General features: G+C 44.0%; 1 pseudogene; it reads right to left on the reverse strand.

The window, feature by feature from the left end:
• Positions 1-1188: 1188 nt before the first annotated feature.
• Positions 1189-2141, reverse strand: LOC148038184 (uncharacterized; annotated as a pseudogene).
• Positions 2142-14407: the final 12266 nt, after the last annotated feature.

Genomic DNA, 14407 nt, shown 5'->3' on the forward strand with positions numbered 1-14407 from the left:
CTTGAGGAATCACATATTCAAGCACGTGAGACCCGATTAATCTCTCTCTCTCTCTCTCTCTCTCTCTCTCTCTCTCTCTCTCTCTCTCTCTCTCTCTCTCTCTCTTTCTCTTTCTTTCTCTCTCTCTCTCTCTCTGTGGTTGGATTCTCTATCTTCTCTTCAAAAGAGACAGTGCAGGGATGTAGGAGAAGCCATGGCAGCATTGCTACTACTCTTAATAAGAAGGTGTCTTACTAAATGGCATAGGAAAGAATTTTTGATAACGGAGGTTTCCCCCTTCTTTGCTGGCAACGGTTCTTCCCTTCACGGTAGCAATCTTCTTCATCCATGGCTTGCCTGCTTTTCCATTTCTATAAGGCTGTGTAGAAGGGATGATATGTATCAATGAGAAAAGAGAAGCCTTTGATTCGCTCTCTCTCTCTCTCCCTCTCTTTTTGTCTCCAACTGCACCCGTCACGGGATTGGTCATGCGAGGCATTGTCTATAGAGGGCTAAAATGGTTGATATTATGTGGAGACATAAATCTTCTACTAGGACCACATTGATGATAAAGGTTTGAACATTTCTCATCATCTTCATTATAAGAAACTAGGCCACAAGGACATTCAGCAATGTCTCTTTCTTGTCCACATGGAGGATTCACTAGTAGTAATAAGGAGACATCACCTGCATGCAAAAAATATATGAAAATACCACTTATCTACCCCCTATTTATGGGACCTTACCTTATAAAATGTACCTTCCTTCCCTTAAATAACCCCCCTCCCTTACATGACTCAAGTGGTACCATACGGTAAACCCTAGTGGATCCCTCAAGCTTGCCGACTACAAGTCAAGGCCTTTACCACCAGAATCCCAATCCAAACCCGACTTACCTTCTAGGACCTCCTCAGCGTCTCCATGTGGCTTGGTGTCAATACCCACCGCACTTAATGAGGCCTCCAAACCGGCACACATTATTCTCTCACCCTCTTGTATCTTCTACATCGATTCATGGTGCCCCCCCAACTTCCTCCTGCTCATCATCTTCATTATTAGACATGGTAGCAGGTACAAGCGTCTAGGCCCTCTATCTATTGTTGGTCTTTGTCTTCCCATCCAAAGACAATGATTCCGTAGAAATAACCAACTCTTTCGATGACCTTATCAAAAAATTCTCACATTCCATTGCTTATACAAAGTACACAATTATGGCATTGAGATTAGATCCCTTGATCTCCACTTTTCATTTGCATATTCTCCATTTAAGACATTATTAGTCTTAAAGAACTTGAACTTGCCAAGACCTTGTGGTTTGTTTGATATAAATTGGCCTTCATAAGAGTTTCCATCTTTGAGTACCCATTCCCCATTATTAAATTTTCCAAGAGCCCAAGTTCCACAATACTGGCTCATGCTCTCTTTGAAATAATATGTGCCCACACCATGTCTCTTATTATCAAATGAATCACCTTGATACATATCACCATTTTTATATGTATAAATCCCATAGCCTTCTTTTTTACTAGCTTTCCAAGATCCATCATATGAGCTATATTCAGGATATTTTTGTACTCCACGACCTTCCTTAAGTTTGCTACTATATTGTCCATCATAAATTACCCCATTTGCAAACTTGTAGACACCATGCCCTTGCTTCTTTCCATGTCATATGTACGTTCGAATGTGTCTCCATTTGTGTAGTTAGAAACTCCATGCCCATGTGGTATGTGATCAATGACCTCACATACCACATGGGCATGCAACTGCCCGTTCTTTTTCTAATTTTCAAATTGTCCTGCAATTCATTTCCTTTTCCCCCCCTCTTCTCACTACAAGATATAGGCCTTATACCGACGTTTAAAGTGACAAAAATGTAAACAACAAAATTTTCCCCCGTCCTCGCAAAAAGCATCGTTATTGGTGACGCCATAGAACAGTCGGTATTGGCGTCGCTATCAGCATCGCTATTAGCGTCGTTATGCACGTTGCAAACCGTCGCTATCAGGGTTAGTATTGGTGTCGCTATCAACATCGCATGTATAAGCGTCGGTATTGGCGTCGCTATTAGAGTCGTTATTCACGTCACAAACCGTCACTATCAGCGTCGGTATTGGCATCATTATCAGCGTCGCACGACGCTGACGGTTTGCGACATACATAACGACCCTAATAGGGACGCGAGCAGTAAAATTTGCGACGCTAATAGTGATGTTAACAGGGAAAAAAAGTTTTTTGTGGCAAGGCAGCAAGCTACCTTGCCACATATAACACTGTGTGCTTTATGAGAGCCATACAAAATAGTTTATGTACTACTGTGTACAATGCGCTTGCAAACAAAAATAATGTATACTGAAATCATAAAACTGATACATGAAATAAATACATGATCGCATAAAAAGCATTTGATACAATCATGACAGGATATCACTAATACATAGAAAATGTCTACATAGATCAGGCGACTCAAAAATAAAGGTGTGTGAGCTCTAGGGATCCAACGGCAAGCTACGCATCCTCGTCCCCCGAAAGCTCGTCTTGCCGCAAAGGAGCATCGAATGGACTCTGCAGAAAAAGAAACAACACATCAGTCCACCATACAATAATGCATTCAAATATCTCATGGTAACTACGGACAAGAAAGATGAGTGACTTACAGGGCCGCCACATCTATACAATCGATCGATCAATGTAGTGAGACCGTGTCTCTCTGCATATCGAGTCTCAAGGCTAGTCAGATCGCGATTTGTAATGGAGTGCTACAAAGAAAACAAAATGCTAACTGTTAGAAACATGATTGTTAGTACAAAGAATATTTCAAAAAAATAAACAAGCAAAACAAAAGAAAAACTTGCAAAGTCCTGCAAATATATCCTGTGGCCGCCACTTCGAAGATGATGGACCACTCCGACCTCGAGTCGTGCCCTCGCCGACTCGTGCTGCTGACTCCAACGTCCTGGAGAATCTGTAGCCTCCTCCCTCAGTCGGCGCGAGTCATCAGCATCTAACCACTCGGGCTTTGCAGCCCCACTCTTGATTGCCTTGCGCATGCAATCCATCGTCCAGCCCGTAAAGAATCTATCTACTGCGGCTGGCATCGGAAACTCCTCCTACAAGGATGCTACTATGTAGTCCTTGCTCCCTCCAGTATGTTCTTCCAATGATCCAAGACGTTGTGCCGAAAAACTTGTTGGCACAACTCTCTCATGCGAGCCATCACCCTCCTCCCCTCATCATTCATGATGATGGCTCCTGACTTACTATCGACTAGATATCCATAACCCCTAGGAGTCTGTCTAAGATGGGACCTCTCCCATCTGCGTCTACGCTCCTGGGCATATCCTGGAGACCCCTCTACATCCGATGTATCAATGGGAGTAATATCTCTTGGAATGGCACCCACAGGGATGCCACCTGCTAACGGCTGCGCAAAAGCCGGAGTAATTGGAGTAGACGTCCCCACAGGTGTGACAAATCCTAGAGGTGATGCAGCTCCAGATGAATGATGTGACGGAGACACCACATCCATGTCTCCACAGCATCCACCTGAGTCACGAGGGCAAGGATTCGCACATGTATCCAGTGTTGACTGCGGGCTCACTGCCTTTGTATCTCTGCAGCATCCCCCTAATACCGATGCATTCCCTCCCTCTGGCCCAAGTCATGAGCGTCGAGATTGTCTGCTCGAAGCCAAAGCATCCGATCACGCTAAAGCAAATCTAGTAGAGCACCTTGATGAAGACTAAGACAGCTCTTGGTCTGCCATCTCTCTAAATCTGGCGATTTGGTCTAGAGATATGCACGCGAAGATGTCTTGTAACTCCTCATCGCTCATCCCTCGACTCATCCTGAAAATATCACCTTCCCAGACAAAAAATGATGTTAGAATAATCAATTTAAATCATACAAGGCATAGTAATATAAATCATTTAAAAAAAATCTCACTTAAAATGCATATCTTATGTACCCTTATAACTGATTGGTCAATGAATTGAATAAGTGGATGCTCTAAGTATGAAGTATCCTATGGTCCCACGTTAATCTCCTGACACAACTTTGCATACACTAGGAGGTCGATAGACATGTCATCACAAAAGAATGAGTCCGCCTTGTCTTCAAAGAATTCTTGGACTCTTGTATTTCCATCATTGTTAGCCGATGCTGGCTCCAAGCTTTCGACGGCCTCCACCCCTTGCAATATCGACCCCTCTATTTTCATATTATCTTCATCTATGCTCGAAATATCGCTTTGATCATATACTCTCGCACTTCGGGGAGTTGAAGGTATAACATACCACCATCGAGGTTGTCGGGGGTTTGGATAGATGATTACCTGTTCACAAACACGTACAAGAGAGTTTAAACCATTGTGACATAAACCATGTCGTAATACAATTAGCAAGCAAATGAGTCCATGTACCTATTCACAATGGGCCGGAAACACAAAGGTGTTGCGCAAATCCGCCCTTTTTTTTTCGGAATCTATTTCGAGAAATCCAGATGGACCTTGTCGAACTGTTGCTCCAGCTCTCCAAGTACCACTTTGAACCACTACACATCAAATAGTATCATGGAGAAGCTACGGTAATCCACCGTAACAATACTTTCCAAGTTCCCAAAATACTCCATCTCATCCACAACCGTGTTTGGATCCGTTGCTCGTCGTCGGCTCTCTTGCTTGAACCTTGCCATGACACCAGAGTCCATTGTGGAGTGCATTTTGTCAATATGCTGCATGCAAAAATGCCATCCGCGCGACTACGATGCACTATATATTTTGTACTGTACATTGAAACACTCAAATTAGATGTCTTATATAAAATTTAGATACGATAGATTCTAAACCCCTTATCACCTTTGGACTACATCCCCTCGAGAATTCCCACTCCTCCATTGAGACCTCTATCCCTTCACGAGACGCTGCGGTCAAGGCTCCATGCAACCATTGCATTGACATAAACCACGGCATCTCCTCCATGCCTTCGGGATATTGAATCGGTTGATAACGCGTACTACGTCAAAATTCAGCTCGTGCTTCCTCTTGATCTTGCCTAGCAATCTTGTACTTGGCGAGCCACGTCTCCATAGAGGCATGGTGCAACATACAAAAGCGATTCACCTTCTCTTCCATTGAGGAATTCATTCTTTTTTCTACCCCATTTCCAACCACCACATCTCTAATCAGTCTATCATCGTCCTTCAGCGACCATAGCATTTCATTGTCTGGTTCCACCGTTGGTAGCCATTGTGAAATATGCACTAGCGCCTCAGACACCAATCAACCTTCGGCCATGCTACCTTCTGTCCAAGCTCATTGTCGCACAAAGCCTTTCAGGGTTTTCATGAAGCGCTCCAAGAAGAACATCCATCGCATATGGACAGGTCCAGCAATCTCCACTTCATCCACAAGATGCACAAGAAGGTGGATTTGTATCGTGAGCATGCTGGTGGGCAGGTATTTCTCAAAGAGACAGACCGTCTCCACTGCTCCCGGCCTCACGGATTCAATAGAGGACATCTTAATCTCCTTCTGTGACATCCATTGCACCAAAGCTGACAACTTGTAAATAGCCTCGTGTATTTCTAGAGTAAGACATCTTGCGATCCCGATCGGTAGTACAAACTGCCACAAATGAGAAAGCATTATAAATAATGGCTATATTCCAAATAGCAAAATGCCCACTCTAATTACAATCCATTCGTAGTACAAACTTGACATATCTTATGCCAGTCATGGGATTTTAGCCTTGATAATTGGTCGTCTTTAGAAAATGCGGACCTGAGAGAACGCATAATACCCGTCGGAGTGCGGATAGACTTGATTACTTGCTTCACAATGCGCTCTTCTTTAGTGGACAAAACCTAAGGAGCACGAGGAAGCTGCACGCGACCATCAGCACTCGACTGCGGCTAAAGCGCCTCCATCTTACCTACCTCCTTCAAATCCATTCATGCCCCTATAGTATCTCTCTTTCCTGTGATGTGGCCCCATAACAAGCTGCCCACATTCTTGAAAATATGCATGGGATCCAACAAGTGGTTGACCTATAAGTGGATCCAATATGGCAACTCATAGAAAACTGAGAACCGCTGCATTCCATTTGGATGTGATTCCGCATGGACCATTTTCAGCTCGTACCATCTTGCAGCGTTCATACGTATTGGAGGTTGTCCAAGGAAACCTTCCCTAAGTTCATGATCCTCCGGCAAGAAAGCAGCATGTCCTTGATATACCATCTTCTTCATGGTTCGTGACCTTCGGGATGCACAATGGACATGCATGATAACCTGAGGTAACCAGACCTCTTCCAACACCACGACCTAGTGAATACTTGATTGAACAAGATAAAATATAGATATTACCAGTGAGAATGGAGTTGTGCTCACCTGAGCACTCTCCTAATTCCGGAAAGTCATGCATCATCCACATGAGAATGGCTCACCACCGACCGTCACGCCTGCTCATATCTTGCACAGTGACCCCCTCCTCCCACAAAATCTTAAGCTCATCGACTAATGGACAAAGATACACGTCCACATTTTTTACTTTGTAGCGGCCTGAGACAAGCAAGCTAAGGATGAGATGCCCTTTCATTATAGAAAGCCATGGAGGGATGTTGTAGTTGACAAGGACTATAGGCCACACACTGTAAGAAGTTGAGCGCAGACCGAATGGGTTCATGCCATCCATTGCGAGACTAAGCCAAAGATTCCTTGGCTCTCAGGCAAAGCCTCGGAAGGTAGAGTCAATGTGGGTCCATGCGCGCGAATCCGCTGATATTCATTGAACCCCATCCGTGGACCTGTTCTGTGCATGCCATATTGTCAAGCTCGCCATGCCAGACGTACAAAACATGTGGTTTATGCGGGGGATGAGCAAAAAGTGTCTGAGAACTTTTTGAGGGATGGTTTGCCCTTGCAAGTCCTGTCGATACCTGTGAGCACCACACTTTGGACATGTCTCCATAGTCTTGTATTCTCCTCCAAACAGACAGCAATCGTTGATACATGCATGGATGTTATTGTAGTCCCCATGCCAAGCTTTCGTAAAACATGTCGTGCATCATCATGAGACTCAAGCATGGTATTTGCAGGTGGTAATATATGATATTTCAATAACCTGAAAAAAATCATAAAACACCTTGAAAAAGCATAAATGTTTGTAATAATAGTGCCGAAAAAAAATCAATGAAGCATATGTACAAGGTACCTGAACAACTCGGTCACACTCGTATCGCTCCACCCGTATTTTGCTTGCACACTTAAAAGTGCAAACACTATCTTTAGCCAAGATACTCGGCACCCATCATATATTGGTATGGATGCTTCCTCTCTACACGGATCAGAAGTCTCGACATCCATGGGAATCAATGCATCGATCATTGCCTCCATCTCAGGCTCCAGGATTGTAGGTAGGTCTGGAAGGTTGCCTGTCTCCTCTGGCATTGACGATATAGATTGGCCTTGTGAATGGTGGATTGGCTCCTGCACTCCATCCATCACATGCCCACGTACTCTTCTAATTGGCCACAAAGGGTGCACTCCCCCTTGGGACGAGACATCACCTCCCTCGATAGAAAATAATCACTTATGCTTGTAATTTAATGACAGGATATCACTAATACATAGAAAATGTCTACATAGATCAGGCGACTCAAAAATAAAGGTGTGTGAGCTCCAGGGATCCAAGGACAAGCTACACATCCTCATCCCCCGAAAGCTCGTCCTGCCACAAAGGAGCATCGAACGGACTCTGCAGAAAAAGAAACAACACATCAGTCCACCATACAATAATGCATTCAAATATCTCATGGTAACTACGGATAAGAAAGATGAGTGACTTACAGGGCCGCCACATCTATACAATCGATCGACCAATGCAGTGAGACCGTGCCTCTCTGCATATCGAGTCTCAAGGCTAGTCGGATCGCGATTTGTAATGGAGTGCTGCAAAGAAAACAAAATGCTAACCGTTAGAAACATGATTGTCAGTACAAAGAATATTTCAAAAAAATAAATAAGCAAAATAAAAGAAAAACTTGCAAAGTCCTGCAAATATGTCCTGTGGCCACCACTCCCAAGATAATGGACCACTCCGGCCTCGAGTCGTGCCCTCGTCGACTCCGCTGCTGACTCCAATGTCCTAGAGAATCTGTAGCCTGCTCCCTCAGTCGGTGCCAGTCATCTGCATCTAACCACTCAGGCTTTGCAGCCCCACTCTTGATTGACTTGCGTGGGTCGGATTGTCTATGTGACATGTATGCACACATGCAATCCATCATCCAACCCGTAGAGAATCTATCTACTATGGCTGGCACCAGAAACTCCTCCTACAAGGATGCTACTATGTAGTCCTTGCTCCCCTCCGGTATGTTCTTCCAATGATCCAAGACGTTGTGCCAAAAAACTTGTTAGCACAACTCTCTCATGCAAGCCATCACCCTCCTCCCCTCATCATTCATCATCCCCTTGATCTCTGCAGCATCCCCCTGATCCCGATGTACTCCCTCCCTCTGGCCCAAGTCATGAGGGTGGAGATCGTCAGCTCGAAGCCAAAGCATCCGAGTGCGGTGAACCAGATCTAGCAGAGCGCCTTGACGAAGATGGAGATAGCTCCTGGTCTGTCATCTCTCTAAATCTAGCGATCTGGTCTGGAGACATGCGTGCGAAGATGTCCTGTAACTCCTCGTCGCTCATCCCTTGACTCATCCTGAAAATGTCACCTGCACAAATAAAAAATGATGTTAGAATAATCAATTTAAATCATACAAAGCACAATAATATAAATCATTTTAAAAAAATCTCACTTACAATGCATATCTTATGTACCCTTATAAGTGATTGGTCAACGAATTGAGTAAGTGGATGCTCCAAGTATGAAGTATCCTATGGTCCCATGTTAATCTCCTGACACAACTCCGCATAGACTGGAAGGTCCATAGACATGTCACCACAAAAGAATGAGTTCGCCTCCTTCTCAAAGAATTATTGGACTCCCGTATTTTCATCATTGTTAGTCGATGCTGGCTCCAAGCTTTCGACGGCCTCCACCCCTTGCAATATCGACCCCTTTATTTGCATATTATCTTCATTTATGCTCGGAACATCGCTTTGATCATATACTCTAGCACTTCGGGGATTTGAAGGTATAACATACCACCATCGAGATTGTCGGGGTGTTGGATAGAAGATTACCTATTCACAAACACGTACAAGAGAGTTCAAACCATTGTGATATAAACCATGTCGTAATACAATTAGCAAGCAAATGAGTCCATGCACCTGTTCACAATGGGTCAGCAACACAAAGGTGTCGTGCAAATCCGTCCTTTTTTTTTTGGAATCTATTTCGAGAAATCCAGATGGACCTCATCGAATTGTTGCTCCAACTCCTCCAAGTACCACTTTGAACCACTGCACATCGAATAGTATCATGGAGAAGCTACGATAATCCACCGTAACAGTACTTTGCAAGTTCCCAAAATACTCCATCTCATCCACAACCGTGTTTGGATCCGTTGCTCATCGCTGGCTCCCTTGCTCGAACCTTGCCATGATACCACAGTCCATTGTGGAGCACATTTTGTCAATACGCTCCACACGAAAATGCTGTCTGCGCGACCACGCTGCACTATATATTTTGTACTATACATTGAAACACTCAAATTATATGTCGCATATAAAATTTAGATACGACAGATTCTAAACCCCTCATCACCTTTGGACTACATCCCCTTGAGAATTTCCACTCGTCCATTGAGACCTCTGTCCCTTCGTGAGACGTTGCGGTTAAAGCTCCATGCAACCATCGCGTTGACATAAACCATGGCATCTCCTCCATGCCTTCAGGATATTGAATCAGTTGATGATGCGTACTACATTGGAATTCAGATCGCGCTTCCTCTCGATCTTGCCTAGCAATCTGGTACTTGGCAAGCCACGTCTCCATAGAGGCATGGTGCAACATACAAAAGCGATTCACCTTCTCTTCCATTGAGGCATCCATTATTTTTTCTACCCCATTTCCAACCACCACATCTCTAGTCAGTCTATCATCGTCCTTCAGCGACCATAGCATTTCATTGTCTAGTTCCACCGTTGGTAGCCATTGTGAAATATGCACTAGCGCCTCAGACACCAACCAACCTTCAGCCATGCTACCTTCTGGCCGAGCTCATTGTCGCACAAAGCCTTTTAGGGTTTTCATGAAGCGCTCCAAGAAGAACATCCATCGCGTATGGACAGGTCCAGCAATCTCCACTTCATCCACAAGATGCACAAGAAGGTGGATTTGTATCGTGAGCATACTAGTGGGAAGGTATTTCTCAAAGAGACAGACCGTCTCCACTGCTCCCCACCTCGTAGATTCAATAGAGGACGTCTTAATCTCCTTCTGTGAGATCCATTGCACCAAAGTTGACAACTTGTAAATGGCCCCATGTATTTCTAGAGTAAGACATCCTGCGATCACGATCGGTAATACAAACTACCACAAATGAGAAAGCATTACGAATAATGGCTACATTCCAAATAGCAAAATTCCCACCCTAATTACAATCCATTCATAGTACAAACCTGATATATCTTAAGCCAGTCACGGGATTTTAGCCCTGATAATTGGTCGTCTTTAGAAAATGAGGACCTGAGAGAATGCATCATACCCGTCGGAGTGCGGATAGACTTGATTACTTGCTTCACAATGCGCTCTTCTTTAGTGGACAAAACCCAAGGAGCGCGAGGAAGCTACATGCGACCATCAACACTCGACTACGGCCAAAGCGCCTCCATCTTACCTACCTCCTTCAAATCCATTCGTGCCCCTATAGTGTCTCTCTTTCCTATGATGTGGTCCCATAATAAGTTGCCCACATTCTTGAAAATATGCATGGGATCCAACAAGTGGTTGACCTGTAAGTGGGTCCAATATGGCAAGTCATAGAAAACTGAGAACCACCGCATTCCATTTGGATGTGATTCCGTGTGGACCATGCTCGTACCAGCTTGTGACATTCATACATTATCGTGCTGCTGCGCATCCGAGCCGTAAACATCTCCATTTTTGTTGTGCATCTGTGTTATCTTTTTGTGTGTGTTTCATTGTGTTTGATTGCTGCATTATCTTTCCGTCCTTTTCAGTACCCGCATCCAATGTACATACTCCACTTGTGTGTTTGTGTTTGTGTGTGTTTCTGTTTGTGTGCATGTTGTGTGTGTGTCAGAAAAATATGAAAAACTGATGCCAAAGAATATTATTATGCTGTCAATTTCAATGATGAATTCCAAGAAAAGTACAGGAAACCGTGGAATCAAAGGAAGCTTTGTAGAAGCCGACATTTAAGCTATGAAGATAAAGGTTGCACATGAACAAGGCCAACGTAATATGCGGGACAAAGCATTTTTGAAGAAGATACATTAGCACTACATGCCATGGAGAAGAAGGGTCCATATGCCTTTTCCGTAGACTCTGAAGTCTGACGGTCGTCCGGGGCTTTACCGTGGATTCAACATTTCTTGCGTTGGAATCATTGTATACCGTGGTCTATACTTCGGAATGTACGACTCTCTGAAGCCAGTTGTGCTTATTGGCAGTTTTCAGGATAACTTTTTGGCAAGCTTTTTGCTTGGATGGAGTATCACTACTGGGGTTGGCCTAGCCTATTCTTGTCAAAAAGGAGTTTTTTTTTCTCTTTACCAGGCATTTAAGGAGGGGGACACTCTATGGATCTCCCCAGTACATGGCACTTCAAATCACATTCTTCTAGTTCTAGAGTATTGTGTAGGGGGTGATCAAGCGGCCTATATTCATTGCTATGGGAGAGTGTCTGAGATGACTACGAGACATTTCATGCGCTAACTAGGTGCTGGCTTACAGATCTTACGTGCAAACAATCTGATATATAGAGATCTGAAGCCTCAAAATCTTCTTCTATCATCAAATGATGGAGATGCGGTCCTGAAAATAGCAGATTTTGGATTTGCAAGGTCTTTGCAACCACAGGGAATGGCTGCTACGGAGCGTGAACAGCCACACACACTCATACATAACCCTGGTGGAACGGCTGATGAAGCATGACTTAGCTTTAAAAGGCTATATTGAGGAGGCGGAGCTTTTGATCTTTCCCTCCAACTTACTGCCTCCTAGATCTCAATGTTGGAACAATTTTATGTTCCTTTGGGAAATTTCTCGAGACAAGAAGCCTACCCCAAAGCAATCTGGTTCACATCCTGTTGTCACTGCACCAAAGCAATCGAAAAGCTTATCTGATAGCAGACTGTTGCAACCTGGTTCTGGTTCTTCTCTAAAAGATGAGGAGTTTGTTATGTCACAAAGCAAAAAAGGCGAATTCTCGGAAGTGACAGGGACAGAATCTGAAAAACTAGGTCCTGATAGAGCGCAAGCAATGGTGAGAGATGTTGGTTCAATTGGTCTCATTGAATCAAGCTTCCCTGTAGTTGACCAGCCACCTCGTCAACAAAGTATTCAAGCTTTCTGCACCGACATCAAAGGTTTTAGATTCTTCAGAGAAAGCTCCTAAGGAAGAGAAGCATCTTTCAGAGCTCAAATCCTGGGAGCCTTCTTAGCTGATGCATATTGGGGACTTGGCTTTGGCATACTGGCAGTTTTGAACACTCTCGCATCTGGTTTTTTTTTCTAGCAGGGACTCCCTTGTGTTGGAACAAGGTTTCAGGTGGAAGCCCTCTAACTCATATACTTCAAGTGTTTGTTGCAGCTGTTTGGAGGTGGAACATAGCAGCATTTGTTGATGACACATTTTTGCATGAAGTACATGACACAGAATCACTGCCAACGGATGTTTTATCCATTGGACCTGGAGATTGATCAAGCTATCTATAACTAAGTCCTGAATCTGGATGAATTACTTGGTGCCCTGAAAAGCAAGTTCTTACGCTTCATTGTAAAGCAGTGGACTGATTGTAATGCTTTGTCATTTATTTTGACTCTATACCCATAAGTCTTCAACACTGATCTATGAAAAGATCTTTATCTAAACATAGCAGCTGAGAGACGCTTAGTGATCTTTGGCATCAAAAATTGAGATCTTCTTGTTAGCCTCTTTCCTTGCTGTATCTTGAACCCCGTGTTCTGCAGCTCTTGCATGAACTTTACGACATTTCTGGTGAACCCGACGTGAAAGCACGGCGTCAATTTTCAGCAAGATGTGAGACTCGCAAGAAGAGATGATTAGACATTTGGAGCCGCTACTTCTTGCGGATCGTGGTTCGCGCGCTTGAAGTCCGAATTTCAAAAATTCAAGGAACACATGCTGGTTGGACAGAGTTTAAGAAGGCATTAAAAGATGAATACTTCCTGGAGGATACAGGTCTTATGAACCGCAAGAATTTCTTAGCATGGGTTTCTATGCCTAATAAGGGACTTTCAGTTACCGCCCTTCTGTGAGAGTTTGAGAGCCGCTATGATCAGTTGGATGGAACTAAGAGCAAGCTTTGGAGATGCAGAAAGTGGAATTATTTTTACAAGCTGCTGATGCTGATTTACAGGAAAAGTTGGATGATCTTTTGGAAGATCAAGCTACCGATTCAGGTTTAAAGACCGAGTGGAGACATGTCATGTGAATGTGCTTGTTAAGAAGCAGCGCAGGAGGGTATGATTGCATCCTAATACAGGATCTGCTTTTGAAAAATCCTTGGAGACCTCTACTTCTACCCCTACTGCAAGTTCTATGCCTAAGCCTACTCCTCCTGTTGTAAATCCACCAGTTCCTGCTGCTCCAGTGCCCTTATCAGTAGATGATGTTATTAAAGGCTTGGCAGATTTGACGATAGAGGCAGTTAAAGCTAAAGTTGGAAAGTTAAAAGAGCAACTTATGTCAGTACCTGCTGTAGCACCTGCTCCAGTGACTGCTTTCCCAGCTAGCCAAAGAAAAGGGAGACGATGTATTTGGTACGATAGTACAGAGCAACAACATTGCAGAGATTGTGATGCTTTTCAGGAAGCGCGTAAGAAGAACGTAGTGTTTTGGGGACAAGATGGGAAGATATGGCTGACAGAGACTGGTGCTCCTCTTGACACGAACTTTGGTAAAGGAGGCATGAAGAAGCTCGTTGATGATATGGCTGCGCGATCAACTTATGTAAGTGTTAGAGGAGATGCTTCAGCTTATGGAGTCCAGCTTGAGCAGAAATCAGATGGAGACTCAGCTTTATGGTCCTCTTCCTTGGAGATAGCGAGAAGAGGGAAAGTTCAGGCATCCACTATGACTTGTGTGGGCTCCAGCATCCGAGGAGAAACCGGATGGGATTCTCCTGTTGACAGGTATTCTATTTTTGCTTATATGGCGAAAACACAGGGTTTAGATGCCATGGTTGAGGAAAATAGAAGAAGAGATGAGGAGGGTCTCAGCACCTCCAAAAAGACTAGAGGGGGTGACTTTGTTTCACCACCTGT

The sequence above is a fragment of the Lygodium microphyllum genome, chromosome 3 (assembly GCF_053477565.2).
Source record: "Lygodium microphyllum isolate KBCC chromosome 3, Lygodium_microphyllum_v1.1.10, whole genome shotgun sequence".
Taxonomy (NCBI): Eukaryota; Viridiplantae; Streptophyta; class Polypodiopsida; order Schizaeales; family Lygodiaceae; genus Lygodium; species Lygodium microphyllum.